The following is a 19635-nucleotide window of genomic DNA, read 5'->3' on the forward strand; positions in this document are numbered from 1 at the left end:
ATGTCCCACAGGTAACAGTCCCTTGGCTTCATTGATCCATCAAACTTCTTCACAGTTTGGATCACTGAGTAGCAGGAGTCCAAGTATTTCTTTGCAGAGCTGTCCCCAGTCTCAAGGGAGCTGCTTGCTTGGCTCACCTGCCACCTAACCCAGATTAGTAATTCAGATTTTATTATGGAGCTGGGTAGGAAGGCCCCCACAAGATACCACTCAGCTCTACTGCTGCCCCCTGCATCATTTCTCACAACACAGTCCTAAGTTTATGTTGTTGCTTACAGCAAAGTCTCCATAAGAAGGAAGCCAAGAGCACTTAAGACTCTTAATCAGAGTCCCAGCTGCTTGCACACAAGCTGTGTGTGTGTGTGTGTGTGTGTGTGTGTGAGGGAGGGAGGGTTGTTTTTTTCCTGCAAGGTAAGAACTCTCCCCCCCACACACACACCCCCCCAACAGCCTCTTTGAGAGTCCTCTACCTCCCCTCCCCCCAATCCAACTGCTTGCATAGTTATGGTGACTCCCCAACTATCACTAAAGGAAGTGTGGGTAGATAGCCTACGCAAATGAGCTATGTATGTATAGTTCATGACCATACATGAAACCAAAATGTAATAAAAACAAATGATGAAATATGTGTAGAATAGGGTTAGGGGCATGAAACAAGATAACTGAACTGAACGGTGGGGCTGGGACACTACTGTAGGCAATAAGGCTTTTCACAGCTGTGCATAAAGGCCAGAGAGTCAATGCAGAACTTTGCTGACCAACTCTGTTCTCAGCCACCTCTTTGACGATTGACCACACCTCAACTTTAAGGGGCGAGGAGAGAAGTTATCTGACTCTCCAAATGAAGGGAGTAGTGCTTTATGGCTGGGGGGTGAGAATAGAGGTCAAGCTGCTGCAAAAGGGGACAAGGAACCAGTGTGGCAACACTGACTCATCCCCTGGGAACGAGATGGGCGGAAGGTTTAAAAGGGGCAGGCCTGTGTGTAAAGCACCATTTTACACAGAGCAGGCTGAGGCAGCGCCCACCCTTTCTCTCTCCCCCTTAAGTGATGAAATACTATGTTTGATGAAGACCTGTGTGGGCATTCCACTAGCTGCCTCTTTTTTAGGGGGTCTGTGAAGGAATTTTTCCTTGACCACTAGTTGGGTTTTGTTTTGTTTTTGGCCTTACCCGCAGTGGGTTCAGGGAGGGCTTTGTTCATGTGTGGCATGAAGGAAGGTAGGCTATATGTCACAACTCATTATATAATCATGGAGTGGATGTCCAGTGCAGGTACTCCACAGGAAAGATATGTAGTGGCCAGATAAATGGCTTGTAAAAAGAGGTGTTTGTTAATAGAATGGAATGAGGGGGTTGTGGTGCCTACAAATGGTACGGCAGGGAGCCAACCCCTCTTTCTTATAGCCCCCTTAACCTTATGTGGGGGGCTGGATGGTAAGGTCTCAGCAGTTGATTGGTTGGGTGGACCTGATGGAAAAATATGGGGGCTGGTGGAAGCCCCCCAGTAATTATTGAATGAACATGGGGTTACTGCATTGTACACTTTTATCTGCCAAGTAGTCCTAGACATCTAATAATAAAGATGCAGCCTGATTAAAATCATATCAAATGTTTCCTTACCCTTCTTTCAGTATAGCCAGAAAATCTTTGTTTATGTCCCCTTTACAGAAGGAGTCCCATAACTGATGCAGGGAGAAGAGAAAGCTTGCAGCTAAAGGCATTTCAAGTGTAGAGATGTGGATTTTGCTCTGGAGGCCGCTTCTTCCTGTGATTCATCAGAGGAGATTCCCAACCTGATGAATTTAAGCAAATCTTTCAGATTAGAACTCCTTCTGCAAAGGCTTAAAGCCTCCAAGAAATCCTGGGATACATGGTTGGGTGCATGTGTGAGGCGGAGGGATATGCATGACTCTCTCATGTCCAGCCAGCACCCTGCCACCTACATGATGGTACAATAAATGAATAGAGCTAGTAGCTTTGATTTCCTGCTTAGTCCAGGATAGAAATCAGAGCTGTGGGAATAACAGATTTTTCAGTTAAGTGGCTGAAATGGAAAGTAAAGTTAATTATGAGTCATTTTGTTTGTGAGGGCATTTTAACTTTTAAAAATATAATTGAAGTAAAATTTGAAACAGTTGTGTCTAATCAAAATGTCAAAACGAAATATTTCAATTCTCAATTTTTTTTAATATATTTTTTTTAATTCGACACAAATTCATGAAGTGTTCTGGACAACTTGGATCTGCATTTTTCAGCAAAGAAAGGTTTTTTGGAAAATTGTCGCCCAATACTAGTAAAACCCATATTTCAAACTCTAGTTCCTATTTTCTCCGTATAGGTTATAGATTTTTTTCTGTTTTCATTATAAAATTTAAGGTGTGTTCCTGGCCTCACATTAGAAAGATGCACACTTATGCTGAGCTGCTAGTTTTTTGGGGTTTTTTTATTTTTACTGTACAAGTGAAGGTATAAGTTTTTGGTTCATGGAAAGAATATTTTTATATATCCTTTATGTGCAATTGTTATCAATTTTTTCCTTTTACTGCAGACAGTGTTCTTGTAATTCTTCAGAATTCTGTCAACCTGCCTGTGAATAAAGACTATATAGACTATAGAACATATCTGTGCTTGTGAAGAAATGACTTAAGTAATCCATAGCAGTTATGAAAGTTCCTTATTCCATACCCAGGTTTTTGGAGGATGAGGAAATCATTTTCACTGTACAAATGGGAAGTTTTGAGGTTCTCTCCAGGTGAAATAATTTCCCTTCCTTCAGAGAGTTCTTTTTAATGGAAGATGATGGAAGAAATGGTTCCATTTTCTTTTCCTTTCTCCCACTGATGAACTGCTTTTTACCATTTACTATGTAGAGAGAAACAAGGTAGCTCAGAAATGAGCAGGGTACACCTGGTTACAAAAACAGTGGCAACAAAATTCAGGATTTTTTGGAGATTTGTAATACGTTTTTTCGAAATGTCAAAAATATTGAAATGTTGACAAAATCTTTTGATTACTGAAATTTTTGAAACATTGCTGTGGCTAGTCAAAAGCCTCTCCAATTGTCATCTGATATTTTCATTTGGGGGGAGAAAGAGGGGTATAAATCAAAAATCCAATTTTTGACAAAAACACACACTTGAAACTCAGAACATTTCAACCAGCTCTGAGGTCAAAAGGGTATTGTATGATCAAAAGTGCAGATCATACAGTCTCTTTAAAGAATGAGGATTTGTCAAGACTAATAGGAAGAATTTGTTCTCGTTTCTGCTCCAACATTCATCTCTTATTTATGTTCTTTACAGGAGGGTTGCATTTTGAAGAGACTGTGTAAGAACCCTCCGAGCTGTGTGGTTCCAGGGTATAAGGAAGTAAAATTGCTGAGTTCATAGCTGAGACCCTGTTATGCTATTTAGCCCATCAGCTAATAAAAAGATAGGAAAATTATTAAACTCACTTGTTACTTTTCTAAACTAATTAACATTTAGCCTCTTCTTATCCCCATAGGTAGATATACTGATGATTAATTATCATCTTCTGATTAATACAATGTTATGATTTATTCACTCAATTATATTTACTAATATTCAGTGAAGTGTCACAACTAGCCTTGGGCTTAAGTCAAGGATCAGCTAGTCTTGATGTGGACAACTCTCCCAGCCTTTACTCACTCTAATGTATCATACTGTGTGGGGGTTTTTTAGGGTTGAGAGGTCATTTGCCAAAAATAGTTTAACCTTGTTCACTCTCCTCTGATTTCACTTTAGAAGTTATCTGGGTTCTTCACTGAGCACCGGTATCTTTAAAAATCAAATATAACAAGGTCACATTGGAGAAATTCCTCCATTTTTAATGAAATGTGATATACTTTTATCATATTTGCATCCTTTATCATCATTTGGATACACTATTCTCCCTTGCTATCAGAGTTGAAAAGTGCACTGTAGCAAAAGATCCCTGGCCCTTCCATTCTTGTTGCTTTACAGCCCTACGGTGGTCACAATTGCCATTATCTCATCAACGATGAGTATTTTCAATATTTTAGCTGGTAGGACCAGCAGTGAATTTTCTCAGCCTGTGGAAAAAACGGTTTTAATTCAGCTAAACATAGTGACAGCTGCTATTACTGCCTCCAGCTACAATTGCTGTAGCCCTGAGAAAATCTTTTTTGCATGTTAAATATGCAACATAAGTGCCAAGTTATCTTCAGCCTTTAACAAGGTTCTGTTTTTTCCCTGTTTATTTTAATGCAATATTTTAACTCACTATACAAAGCAATTTACGCAAAGCAGTGCTATAAATGATATCTAGCCAAAATCCTGAACTTCCATTATGCAAATATGAATACCTAATTAAGAGCCAATGGTCAGCATTTTCATAATGATGTAGCCAGATGAAATGTTTTCCAGAGTCCTTTTGGGAATCTACCTAGTTTGTCTCGCATTAATGTCTAGTATAAGAAAACAAGGTGAACATTCTAAACTGGGTCTTATATGAAGATATGTTTCTTTATGACAGTTGGGCCATGAGAATTTTTTCCTATTTTCATCAATACAAACTAAACTTAAAAACAAAGTGTCTTTTCCCCATAAAATCCATGATTAGAGATCTATCGCTATCTCAAAATTAGTGCAATGGCAACATCATTATACACCAGGAATGGTTAAATGGATTCTTCAAAGCTGATTATGCATTATGTAACATTTTAAAATTGTGTAATTTGGCAACTAAAACATAAAAATATTATGCCTTCTTATATTATAGATTATGACATAAAGTGAGCTCTTTTGAATATTGTATCCAACAAAGGTTATCAAAACAAACCTTCAAAGAGCCAGTTCTGAATTAATATGTTAAAATTGAAAGATTTGTGCCAGTGAGATAACATAATGATTTAGTGAACAGAACAAATGACCGTGACCATATCCAATATGAAATCTTTTCCAGATCTACCACCCTTCATTAATTGTAATGAACTGAATCATTTGAAGTAGTGATGTAGACCATTAAGTGATTTTATGGAGCTTCTCCAGGTCAATGTAGCACTAAACATTTTATAACATACCACACTTAAAAGCATGTGCCTTAAATATGTATCAAAATTATTTAGAATTGTATTCTGTGTATGTACTAGAGCTCTGTGTGGTACTCACTTCCTCCCACTCCTCCCCATATATACACATGTGGGCTCTGATCCTGCAAATGATAGCAATTGAGTAGACTGGAGGGTTTGCGTGAAACCACTGATGTCGGTGAAACTCCAGCTAGACACAGTTCTGTGTCTCCAGGCGCTATCTCTTACGGCAGACTTGAGAACTATTGAAAATGAATAAAGTATGAATAACAAAGTTGTCTGTTCAATAGCATAGGTCACTGTGCATGCTGAAGTCAACAGCAGAACTCCCATTAACTTCCCTGAAAGCAGGATTAGTCTTTAAGGGCAAAATTATTTGCTTACATAACTCCATGCAAGTCAATGGAGTTATATCAGCAAAGAATTTGACCCTACAGTTTCAATCATTGATCAAGTACAAGATTGACGTGAAGTCAAAGCAAAAAAGTTTCCCTGAAGTCAATTGAAAATAAGAGGAATAGAGTTTGGGACTTTGTATCTGAACTACTTATCTAGACTGAAAAACAAAACATTTACATAGCTCCACTAGTCCTAGCATGCCCAGTTTGACAGCTGAGCCCACTAATAACAGAAAATTCAGAGATCAGAAAGGTGAAAATGTGCACACCATGTAATGTTTCAAGAACTATTTAAGATGTTCCAGATTTTAGTTGCCATTTTTCCTTAATCAAATAACTCGGTATGAGGCAAAAGTCCATTGTCTAATAAAGTAATGTTGAATATTGAAGGTCTGTTCTATATAGTGGGAAGCAAAAGGCAGACATTAACTCTGAAAAGAAACCTATGTAACTATGGGGACAATTTCTACTTGTATCACAGATCCCCCTGCTACTCCATGCCTCTGCTCCCACAAACCACATGCAGATCGCAGGTTCATGCTCCCACACACAGCTTATTACCCATCACCATCTGCTAATATACACTCTGGCCTAGCAGCCCCAGGGGCCTCACTGCTCCAGACACTGATGAAGGGAGCTCACCCTCCTCCTGCAGCTTCTTCTTTTGCTGGCTGTTTGCCCCCTCCCTCCGCACTTCCTTCCTGGAAGCCTTTATAGTGCCTGACTAACAAGCCCAGCAACTGCTCCTCATCAACCCACTCTGTTCGGGGTTTACTCAGGGTATGTACACACTGACGGTGGCAAATTCGCCGCCGTCAGATCGATCTATCTGGATCAATTGAGCGGCATTGAAGACCTGCTCAATTGATCCGGAAGTCAATTCAATTAAACCACCTCCTCAAAAGGCGTAGCGCTGAGTCAACGGGAATGCATTTCCCATCGGCACAGCACAGTGGAGACGGCGCGCTAAAGGGAAGTTAGGAAGTCGACGGAAGTTACGCAAGCTTCTTTCCTAGCTTGCATAACTCCCTTCGACTGCCGCTGAATTTCCCGGTAAGTGTGTACTAAACCTCAGCCTTTTCCAATTCCCTCCAATTAGGACACTAGTGGCAGGGGGCTGAATCAGCCTGGTTTCTCCCAGTACCCTGTCACACTACTCTTGGTCATATGATATGCAAGAGAGAAAACTTTGGCTTCTTTGTAAATATAGGTTGCTTATATGTACACATCTGTAACATAGGTGTACATGTGACAGCTGCCATCTTGACTGATACCCTGAGCGTAGAAATGGAGACCTCCCGAGCTAAAAGTACAAGCTGCTACAGCTTGAACAGATGAGCCAAGTCCACAAAGCTGGGAGCTGTAACAACTGATCAGCTGATGGAGAGGACTTTTAACATACACTCACCAGTGGATTACATATATATATATACACACACACCTATTTGCGTACAGTCTTACAAATACTGATCTCTATGTTTTCTATTATTATTGTTTGTGGTTGAAATGACTTTTTTTTATTTAACTATACACACTCATGGGAAAACAATATCTTTCCATGTGTTTGTACATGAAGCTATATGTCAGCAGTAACACACCTCTGAATTTTACTGCAGTGATTGCCAAGGTTGCGCCTCTCATTGGCTGCATCCCTAATATAATGTTTACTAATAGCTCTATGGAGGAACAGTATTTCCATAGCAACAAATGAACAATACTAGAGAGATTAATCCTTTTTACATTATCTGTGTACAGTGTGCTATAAAGCAACATTTTGTAGTTTGATAATTGCAAGTCTAGAGTGATTGTACGTTATGCAATGATTAGCATAAACACTTAAGATGAAGAATGCCTATTCAAAATGGAGAGAGCATTGCAGAATAGGATGTACTATACTGCAAACATTACCAGGACTGAAGGGCTGTGGGAAGCTAACTGACTGTGACATTAGTCAAATAGTTTTGCAGTAGCCGTCTGATATGGACAACGCCATGGAAGATCTTTCAAGATACTAGTCACATGACAGGTTTTGTTTCACATATATTTAGTGGAACTCAGTTCCGCAATGAAAAATCTCTCTGGATGTTCTCCAATGGCAACAGTCGTTATCTGCTAAATGGAGACTTATTTCTAGAACATCTGTAGTAGAACTAGCTAGTGATATGTTCCTTCCATAAATGTTCTTTGATGTATTAGCATGCTCCTGCTGCAGACGTTGTCTGATCAGGTGCCAATACAATGTGCTCATAGGCTGAGTTTTGGCAGTACTAGCTGCCAAAGGATGGACTGTTCCACAGACAGTGATGCTAACTTTTGACAACCCACCCACCAAGGTAAAAATCGAGAAGTTGCCTTTGATCATGGTAGGAGATGCAATCATCCTTCTGCAGGCAACATTTTTACCATGCTTTTTACATTTCCTAGTTGTATCTCTGGAAATAGCCCAAATAAGAGCTAGATTTCACAATCCCACAGATTTCAAATGGGGTTGAACCATATGTAGTCTACTAATGGGACAAAAGTGGAAATCAGGCTTTTAAATACCATATCTTTGATTTACACACTTCTGTTTATTTATTTTTACTGGAAAACAATCAGGTGAAACTTAAGCTCACCTGCTAATACAAAGAACCACTGTGGTCATATATATCTGAAATGGAAACAGAGAAACAGTTGCAAGTGAATGCATTGTGATAACCTTATGACAGGCAGATTAATAGCCCAGGATGTCATTAGATATATTTTGGGAAAGAGGGAAACAAAAATAAATAAATATCTTATTTAAAAAGGAAAACAAAACCAATCAGTGCGCATTCAGTGTTTACTAGCTTAGCAAAGTGACAGAGCCTAATATTAGCAACAGCCCTCCAAATACCCAGTGTCCTAGGAATTGCTGCTATAGTTTTTAAGGCAAATCTCATTTCTTTTACAGTTACATAAGTCCAGAGTAACTCTGAAGACACCTTAAGCATGATTCCAGACTTACACGGTGCAATAGCAAGAGGAATCCGGCCCGTAATTTTTATTTTTATTTTAATAAGGATTGTCTATTAAATATAAAGCGGCAGGAAAGAATACAGCAGAAGAGGATATTGTTCAAATGCAGCTGCTAAGTAATCAGAGCATCATTGTCCAAATAATGCTTGCAGATTTCATATGTATGTGGAGTACAAATGTGAAATGTGCAACAATTCAGAGTGTTTGCAATATATATCCACTCTCCTCTTCCAAATGTAACCAACATGCTTTATACTGCAGCACTTAACTTAGGTCCAAGGAAGGGAAGAGAAGCAGTGGAGAAGAGACATGGGTTTTTGTTTGAATACTCAGTGTCTCTTGAAATATGCTGAGTTCAGGCCAAACAGAGCATAGGGAGGTAAAGGTTATAAATATAGTAGTTAAAGACAGCCCACAGGACTTGGCAACTGATCCACATGGGACCAAGAAATGTGTCTGCAGTCATGGGCTGGGTCTGAAAACCTGTACTGCCTTGGATACAGTCCACAGATTTCTGTTTCACCAGCAGCTAAGGATGAGATAGCTATTAACACTAGGGTTGGAATGCTCCTAGTTGTGGAGATCCCCAGACAATTAGTTGGCTAAAAGGGTTCTGAAGTGTTTGAAAGGACTGAAATGTTGCTATTCTTCTCAAACTCTGAAGAGTCCAGTGACACACAATGTATATTATGATCACGCTATAAAAACTGAGAAATCGTATCTGAGCAAAGATGAGAAGGGAATGTGTTAATATGTATGTGCTAAAATATAGAAGAATAAGTGTTATGTTGGAACCTTATATTGGAATATATGTAATAGCAACAAATGCGGAAGTTTGTATAAAGAACACCAGTAGATTTACTGCCTAATAGCTTTGTTTATAAGATATTCATAGTATTTCAAAAACTATTCACAATGTTTTGTACTATTTACCGTGTTTTTGGTGTTCATGTTTTTTTAAACTAAGAGACTATATGGAACTTTAAGTTGACTGAGAACTATTAACACCTACTTATCAGGGCTTTACATGCAACACCTCTAAGTTTTAACTGATTGATTCCAAGGCCAGAAGGGAACATTGTGGCTGTGTAGTCTGACTTCCTGTATAATACAGGCCATAGAACTTCACCAGAATAAGTGGCTTTATGAACAGGTGCTAATAATAAATATATATATATTGTAATAAATAAATATCCTATGTTGCCAAAAATATGCTAGGTTCTTTCTAAACAAAATAAAAGCCTGGTCCGTATTTGTTTGTATTATAGTAACATCTAGAGATGCCTACTGAGATCCGGGCCCTATATGCAAGACACTGTAAAAACACTTAATAAGAGACAGTTTTTGTCCTTAAGAGTCCTCACTGTCAAAACAGACAAAGGATGGGAGAAATAAACTGGGGATAATGCACCCTTACTTCTTCAAGTGACATCTCTGATCTTTTGCAATCTCAATAGAGTTATAAAACTTCCACTCTCTCCTCTGGATAGCAGTGCATCTGGCTTACCAGTGCATCCAATGTAGCTGACTTTCTTTCCTCTTCTTCCTGGTTTCCCCACTTTGCAGATGGGAAATTGAAGCACAGGGAGATTAAATGACCAGCCCACTTGGAAGTCCATGGCAGAGCCAGGAAACTATCCCAGATCTCCCAAATCTCTGTCCAATGCCTCTGTCCAATGCCTCTGTCCAATGCTGTTCTCACATCAGTTTAGAATAGCCCATTCCTGCCCTAACACCAGTTTAATGCCACCCAGCAATTTTCCAAGTAGAATGCCTAGGGCAGCTCTCTTGCTCCTTTGCACTGTGCGAATAGCACGAAAAAGAAGTAGGTGGCATTTAAGGATCTGACCCATAGTATTTAGCATGTCCAAGCCATATGTATGTCAATATTATCACCATTATATAGAGGTGGTAATTGAGTCTCTCAAAGGTTAAGAAATGTTCTTGGGAGTCATGAAATATTTTCCCATTAATATCTGTTCATATATGCCTATATTTGAGTGGAATCAGAAGTCTTCTGAGTATATTACATGTTTTTGTGATGGATGCACTAGCATCAGCCCTGCTTGTAAAAGTGCAAGGTGCTCTGTATTTGCACAGACGCACACACAGTCAGATTCAATAGCTTATACAGAGTTACGATTGGTTAGCAAGAGAACAATTCTTTTCCAAGTCCACTATTTGCACCAAGACTCTTGCGGGTACAGATGAGAGACTATTAGTATGATGAAATGTTTCTGAACCCCTAGTTCCAACAGAGTTGATATTGTTTCAAAGACAGTAAAAAGGCATACAATTATTTTAAAAGATTATGGGTTAGATCCTGATTAGATCATGCAAAGAAGGCAGTGCATCATAGGAAGCAGTTCTCCTAGAGATATTCTATCAGGTGCATCTAGTGTCATAGGACTCCTGCTATTATTATTTAGGCTGACATAACAAGCCAGCCAAATGGGCTGTGGGTTGCTTACTTATGCAGACTTCCCCAAGAGACACATGATCATTGCTATACCTGGGATCTTGTACTTGCTTTGGATGACTGCATATATGCTTGCTGGATTTTTAGTTGCCTAAACCTCTTTTTCATGTAACCACTACCCTCATGGTGAATTTGCTGAGTCTGAATCATTAGTCTCGACTGTCTGCATCTGTACTCTTGACTGTATTAGTTGGATACCATCTTTAACCTCATATGGCACATGGCAGCCCTTACAAATATGCCATTTGCATTAGATAGGTAAATAAGCACTTCCAGTGAGATATCCAAAACAATCAAGATTTTTCCTGTGGAAAATACAGAGAAGCACAAAGGAAAGCTGCAGACACTGAGGTAAGGAGGGTATCTTATCTATTTATCTTAAGTAAAGATGGCAAATTTTTAAGTGCTGCTATAATAGTGCTGATTTGTGCATGACATTTGCCACTGTGTATCCTATTTTCTCTTTACACACTTCTGTAAACCTATATCTGTAAACCAATTCCTTTCTGGGATTTTGAACATTTGCCAAGTGGCAATTGAGTTAATATGTGCACAACAAAGTATAGCTGCCTTTCAGATGGAACATGGTTGCCAATCATTATGCTGCAGAAAAATAACCCAATGGATTCTAGTTTATTGGGACATGTTTTCTTTTATTATTCTGGGAATTTGAAAATTTCCTGGCATTGTAATACTTTGTTTTTTGGATAATTACAACATCTGTATAATGTTTTTCTTCTTAAATTACTGATCCATACGCTTAGCCTTTACTCCATTTTAATGCAATTTTCTGTCGTGGCATATTCTGCAGTCAGATATCCCTAAAATAACTTTTTCACTCATAGTTTTCCCAAGGTGATGGAAAATGGACATCTCATCTATATGAGGACAGAGATTTCTCTGAAGGGATTAGACATCTGCCTACTTCTACAATGAATGCGCATGGGCCAATTCACTCTGCTAATGAGCCCCCTTTTTTAATATAGTGAAAGAAACACAGTCAGAGGCAAAGCCAGCCTTTTCACTCTGGTGTCTTATGAGAGGAATTGCCCATCAGTACAGTGGAAGGAACTCCTTTAACCAAAATCAAAGAGCAACAACTACGGGTCTACCTGTAATTAAACTATTTCTTGAACTGTAGTGAGAAAAGAAGTTTGGGTGGAGAGTGTTTGTTACAGATCTCATCTTCTTTTCCCCCCGTAGGTCACCTTGCCGCTAAGGCACATAATATTTTGAAACAAAGAAAAAAATAACTTGAAATGTTTTCTCTTGGAAGAGGGAAAAGCTAGAGCTGATTGGCAATTTTTGATACCTTTTTTTCCATTGGAAAATGCCAGTTTCTCAAAACTAAAACCATCTGCAGAAACAGTCAGTTTGGATGAATTTTTCATTTTGAAAAAAATGAAAAAAGTTTCAAAATTGTCAACATGTTCCATTTCCACCTTTTTTAAATGAAAAAAAATAATCTATTGAAGGGGTCAACATGCTTCTGTTTGTTTGTTTGGAAATTTAAGCTGATCATAGTAAAATATTTGAAAATAAAAATAAAAATTTTGAAAGTATCACAAAAAAATGTTTCAATTGATCAAAAACACCAACAACAAAATCATCAGTTTTGTCTAATTCAGGATGGGGAAAAAAATTGAAGTCTCGAAAACTTTCCAAAAGAAATTTTTTCTAAAAGGGCTTTAAACTATGATCTGGAGCCAAAGCACATTGAAAAGAATGGAAAGAGTCCCAATGGTCATTGGATCAAACCCTGCCCATATCTTAAAGCTATAGCGCCATTAAAACTAGTTGGTGAGAGTAGGCTTAGGAGATATTACCAATGCTATTTTTCTTGATGATTTATCTATCTAACAGTGATATATTGTGGATATATGGCATAAAGAGGAAGAACTAAAAGCACCAAAAAGTGTAGCTTCTACAACCAATGAAGTGTTAAGGAAGTATCCTGATGAGGCCTTCTGCATTACTAATCAAGGGTGGCTACTAATTTATTTGTTTATCTATTTGCATCTATGCGTAAAATATGTTTGATTTATTTGCTTTGTTATCTTGATTATACCTATAGTCTAGATAGCTAGATTATATATCTATTATCTATAGATTATCTAAATCTATTATTTGCTTTGTTATCTTGACTATACCTATAATGCCATCTACCTATAAGTCCTTCATTGTGTCTACCCAGAACACTGTATCATAATGTTTTCTTTTCACTCCTACATGTTGATCCTGCCAGATCTCAAACCACACTAAAAAGGCAGTATGTCAGGCCCTATTCTTTTTCTACCCTCAAGTCTTACTTTTCCTTATCATCAATGTCCAACAGAGAACATTGTCCAACTCCAGCCTTCCTGGATAACTTCCTCATCTTACATCAACTTGGGTTATGGGAATTTAGGGTATTTTATTTCCATATTATTGTAGATATCCACAAGCACAAGAAAGGCTATGGTCTGTCCTGAATCTATCAGTCCGACACATGAGTACAACAAACAACACGTGCTCAGAATATCTGACATTTTACAACATGCACATCTCTAATGAAAGCATTAAGAAGGATCTAAGAGCACCCATTTTTTTGTCACTCTGCAAGTGAATTGTAGCTTCTCAGTCTATTCAAGCTCTAGTTAAACTCCTGTTGAATTAACAATGCCTCGTGATGTTTTTCCCCTAAATCTAAATATTTTTATTGTTACTCTTTAACAGATTCACTGTTGTTTTTTATAGCTATACTGAATTTGAAATGAAAATAGATTTCATTATTTATTCATGGGATTTGATTCACCCTGATTGTTACATTATTTCTGGTGTTGACAGTTCTTGGTGAATAGTGTGTGCAGGCTAGAGGGCATTTATTTGACCATGAAATGGCATTAAATAATAGACGGATGTTATTTTGTCTTGAAATTGGAGGTTTTCAGCTTTTAAAATGAGAAAATTAAAATAACAAAGGTATAAAATGAGGCTTGGAATTTTACTCTTTCTCTGTGAACCTCATCACCTGCCATGCATTAAAGCCACCTGTAGTGTATAAATATTAAATCTTACAGGAATTGTTTGATGCTATTTGTCAGGAGTCATAAAGTAACAAGAGAAGCATACCTTTTAATTCCATCACTTAGCTAAAAAAACCAACATCTTAGAGGGGAAAAAGACCCTGAAGTATGAGTGCAAAAATACATAAGTAAATAAGTTTAAAAGTTTGAGAAAATATCAGTGAATACTTTGACCTTTATTTGTTAGAGGAAAAGAAATAGTTGCTTTCTATCAGACTCCATTATGAATAAATGGCATCTGTAAACCAGATTTTTTTTATTATTCAAATGGATGGGGGACAGTACTTTTAAAACTCAGGAAATAAATTAAATGAATCTTGGACTCGAGACAAATGTCCTAATGTTCAGCATTACAGCTATAGTGTATAAAAACTTCTCCCAGTCTGGAAGAAGAGCAGAGTCAATGATCAGTGACATTAAGGATGCATGACACTGTTAGAAATTCTAACCTATACCTTGAAGAAGCTGGCAGGATAGCAGTTGGTAGTGAATCCTTTTGTACCATGACACAGACATAAAGGCTGCAATAATAGACTCAATTATTATCCATATATATTATGAATAAAATAAACAATACATCATTTAAAGCATATCTATCATATTTAGTTGAAACAGTTGGCATTCTCAAAAAACAGATATACTGAATCTAAACTTTTCAGAAATACTGTTTCAAGAAAAAATTAGAAATTTTGACTTTTGTTCTAATTTGGAACGAAACCAAATTTTGAAATGTTAAAATTTCCCATGGAATGGACATTTTGATTTCTGATCAGCTCTAGTTCTATTAGCACAAGCTGCTTTACTCATCCAGTGGAAGCCGGCAGAAACCCATCAATAAATTGAGCCCCAGGAATATATGGTAGGAAAGACACTGAGAGATCCATAGCATACCAGGTCATTGGGTTATCTATTCCAATAACCTGCCTGCAGCAGAAGCCTCTAGTACTCAATACTGTAACTAATGGGGGAAAACACAATGTGCTACCCATCTTGCACAGTGTTATATATGAGGAGAGAATTCTTTCATATTCCTGAAACATATTTTTTACTTAGTTATCATTGTTGATTAGCTACAGATGTTAACAGACAGTGAATCATCCTTTCTTTTCTTTTCTTTTTTTTTTTGTGCTTGTGAAAGATACTTGAGTGAGAGTACTGGAATATGAAATCTTTTATTTTTCCACAAAATAGTTGCTGCATTGATCACAACAATGCAATCTTACACACATCATCCACCCACTGAGTCTCATGTTTGCTTGTCAGTGACCATTTATCGGAAATAGTAGGGATTTACAGTCTCTCAGGCTCAGTCTTTGGCCTCTCTCCGGAGTCTGCCAATGAAAGTGAATATTACTACTGGTTGTAGCGGTGATGTTTTTCCATTATAGGCTGTAATAAGGTTATCAACTCATTTCATACACGGTAGGCCAATGAACAGCCACTAGATTTTAATGATTTCACTGGATGTCCACTCAGAGTCTGTTTGTAGATCTGATCCCCACTAAGGGCTGGTCTACACTAGAAAATTAGATCAGCATAACTATTTCACTTAGAGGTGTGATAACTCTATCCCCCTGAATGACGTAGTTAAAATGACCTAAGTCCCCATGTAAACTTAGCTACCATCTCTCAGGAAGATGGATTACCTATGCTGATGGGAAAAATCCTTCTTCTCAGCATAGGTAGCATCTACCTGAAGTGCAGCAGTGCCACTTTAAGTGTACACAAGCCCTGAGTTAGCCTTGATGTCCACCAGCGTAACCAAGATCATGATTAGGCTGTTAATATTTGTGATGGGCTGTTCACCCAACACAAGGCCTGGAAGGATTAAGATGGTTAAATAGGCCAATTAACAGCCCAGAGAAGGAGACAGAGAGCAGTGAAGTAGAACAGGCTCCACTGGGCAGGACCAGGCAGGGCCTATATAAGCCAGGAAGCTGGCAAGAGAAGGGCTGAAGGGAAAGAATATTCACTCACTCCCTGGAGAAGGGAAGTGTATCTGGGGCTAGAGGCAAGTATTCTACAGTTATCCCTGGGAAGAAGGAGTGTAGCTTGGCGAGCCTAGTGAAGGGGAGAGAGGGAGAGAGGTAGGCAAGGCTCAGGGGAAAGAGCAGCAAGTTATGGTGTAGTCCAGTGGTTCTCAACCTTTTTTTCCCGAGTACCACTCGGGTCAGGTACAGTCAGGTACAGTCAGGTCAAGTACCACCAAACCTGACTCCTGATGAGAAGGCCTCTGAGCCACTGACGAAGTAGCTCTGGCAGAGCAGTGAGCATGAAGATTGCCTGCGCCCATTTTGTCAACTTTGATACCCCGAAAGGGGTCTTGTACAATGACCCGGCTAGAGGGTCAACTCATGAAGGGGAGGGCTGCAGTTCCTGGAATGAGGGTGGTCCACAGGGCGAGAGGACAGGCAGCGGGATGTGCCACCAATGGTGAGTGAACCCTGTGACAATATTCAAGATTTTTACCGCTAATAAAATAATCCTGAGATTGGTTGTTTGTAGTGTCTCTGCTAGTCGCTTACAAGTGTTCTCAGGGCGCAAGCAGGCTTTAAAGTTCACACCTAATGAAAATGGCTGGAGGAAAATTCACATCACTCTTGATGCTACTATTTCAATCTGGCTGTAGACACAAATACACCAGAGGATCTATTTACATAATGTTGAAAGTTTTTTTTCATAACAAGAAGGGGTAGACACTTTTAAGTAAAATACAAACCAATATTTCCAAGATTGATAGCAAAAATCTACACAACCATTTTTATTGCTTCTGATCATGAAGTAACTTAGCAGAATATAACAATCTTTGTCTTTTCATATAGTGAGACCTTAAGGCTATCATACACAATGAGCAATATATATGTTTATGGTGTCTACAGATCAAATATATTCAGATAAACCATTTTCACACTGTCTGGAGTGGTTTATGATCATGAATACCAATGTCAGGGCAGACTGTCAAAATCAGGCAGACACCCCAAATGGGTTATATGTTCCATAATTAGATTTCACCAACCCAGTAAAAAATGTGAATTCTTGAAGATACATATATACTAGTCTTACCATGGACAGTCCCCATGGGCATTCAGTCTATTTTGCCACCTAGGACTTAGTGATAGTTGGTTGCTATACACCAAAGATCATTGGTTGCTTCCAGTCCCAACAGACCAACCACTTACCCCAGGTCAATTTGTACCTCAGATCTCACACGAAAGACAACACCTGTAGCCAAACCTATAGTAAACTCGCTAAGGATTTTTTTCATTAGGAAACAGAAATAAGAGAATCATTTACAAGTTAAAGCAGGTGAACATATATACACACAAAAATCCCAAAAGGTGACAGAGTTATAGCAATCTATCAGCACTGAATGTTTTTTAAGCTAACCCAGGTTGACCCTGAGGATCTCTCTGCTTCTGTTTTGTAGCTTCCGCCATGTGAGAATCCAAGCAGCAAAAGAGAGTGAGATGAAAAACTTTCTTGTCAGCTACCTTTATTTCCTTCTTCCAGAATTCAAGCTGATGGGATGAGCCCTTTCTCACACAACCTCTTCATGGGCGTGTGGGACAATTAGCAAAGTCTTTGTATTGTTGTGTCCTACAATGGCTCATTTAATTTTGATAAATCTTGTGGATGGTTTGGAGACAATCCCTCCTGCTGGGATCATAGATTCAGAGCAAACATTTTTTATAGTCGTAAACCAAAAACTTAAATATTACCTTATACCTTGTGATAAAAATATTATAAGTGAGATTAATCCATGCAGCAATTTACAAGTATTTCTTAAAATCTAGACACTAAACACATTGTTATAAATTCAATACCCATCTCAACCATATCAACCCATCTCAACCATGAGCTGGGCTGGTTTCCAGCAATGAATTTGTCAGTGCTTGGCTGAGGTCCAAAACCTTGGCAAGTGCTGGCACCTGGTTTACCAGCATCACAGTCATCATCTTTGCTTACCTAATCAAATGCAACTCAGAAAAGCCTCATGACACTAATTTATGCAACAGGTTAACTTCAGCAGAAATTCATGTTTGATTTTGATCACTACCAACCCTAACATTGTTAAGAAGGCTATTAAATTAACAGATTCCTGTGACAGTGTTTCATTTTTCATTATAAAAGGAAGGCAAGCAGCAAAGACTGCAGAATTTTCATCAACTAATGCCTTGTAGCAAATCCATTAGAAAACCATTGGTATCTAATTGTCTAATCACAGCCAAGGCCTAAGAGTGACATGGCTCTAATGGAATTAAAGGAGATTGTAGTGCACTACCTCCACTTTCTGATCCAGTCTGGAGATAGTAATGTCCTTGCAGGTTATCTCAGTTAATTTAACTAGTTTCCAAATAAAAGAAGAAAAATCTAGGTTGATTAAATGGGCAACAGAACATGCACTCGTTTGTTTACACCTTTAAAAGATAAAGGTGAAGTTTGGTGTAGTTGCATAAATATACCATTAACTACAAGCTATTGAAGCTATGTAACTCATTAAGTCCCTTTAACACAGAGCTGCTAGCAGAACTGAAGTCGATTGCAGAACTGAAGTCGGTTGCTAGCAGAATTGAAGTCGGTTAACATTCTGTTAACAATTAACAAGACAAAAACTGATGTAATATAAAGGGTCAAGTGAATATATGTCTACCTCATTCTGAAAGTATGGAGCCACTGCTGCTCATCCCAGAACAATTTGGTCCCACCATTCTATGGTCAGAGTCTGAATCCAAAAGCAACATTCCACCCAACAAATGTCAGTCTCTAGTGCTCTATGAATAGGCTACTCCACTGAGTACAGGTGTTCGATAACTCAGTGAACTGCTGAACTTGCTCTCTCTTGATATCGCTGGAACACTCATCATTTCCGTGCTGCAGCCACACAAGATGCCTTGCCATTACCTTTCAAAACCTTTCATGCTGACATGCAGAGATGAACATACAGGTGGTCCTCTGTTTTCAGAAAAGGAGTGATAAATGGTGCCAATTTTTAGGAATGCATTGGTGTTTCCCAGAAAATTATACAAGTTTGTCCTCTTTTTCCACAATATTCCTGGTTTCCCAGATGTCCTTTGAAATCCCTCACAAGCCACTGCTTTACGGAGCTGGGTTGAGAACTATGGGATAGGAAATTACATGGCAATACAGGACAGTGCAAATGTGCACACAGAGTAAAACTGTACCCAAAACAAGAATGGCTGGTGTGCGCACACTGTACCATTATAATTGCGATAGTGCACTTTCATTGGTTAAATTACCAGTGGCTTAATTCCCTAATGTGGTGTAATACTGTTGTCTTTAGACTCAGATACAGACCTGCAATCCTTGTAATAATGTATTGTAGTACTCTAGGGCTATTATTCAAAACGCTATCACTTACCATACTGAGGGTATGTCTACGCTGCCGAGTGAAGTCGACTTACTTAAAGTCGACTTTCACCCGTCAATTTTTAGACGTCACTGCAGCGTGTACACACCACACTGTTTGCGCAGGTCTCGTGCATCCACACTCACCATGCTTATTTCGACTTTCAAAGCAGTGCACTGTGGGTTGTTTTCCCACAGTGCAACTAGCCACGGTGGCTGTTGGGATGAGTTTCATCATCCCATGATGCAACGCTCCT

Source organism: Emydura macquarii, unplaced genomic scaffold (genome assembly GCF_026122565.2).
Source record: "Emydura macquarii macquarii isolate MOO-44397 ecotype Brisbane River unplaced genomic scaffold, CSIRO-AGI_Emac_v2 contig_212, whole genome shotgun sequence".
Classification (NCBI taxonomy): domain Eukaryota; kingdom Metazoa; phylum Chordata; order Testudines; family Chelidae; genus Emydura; species Emydura macquarii.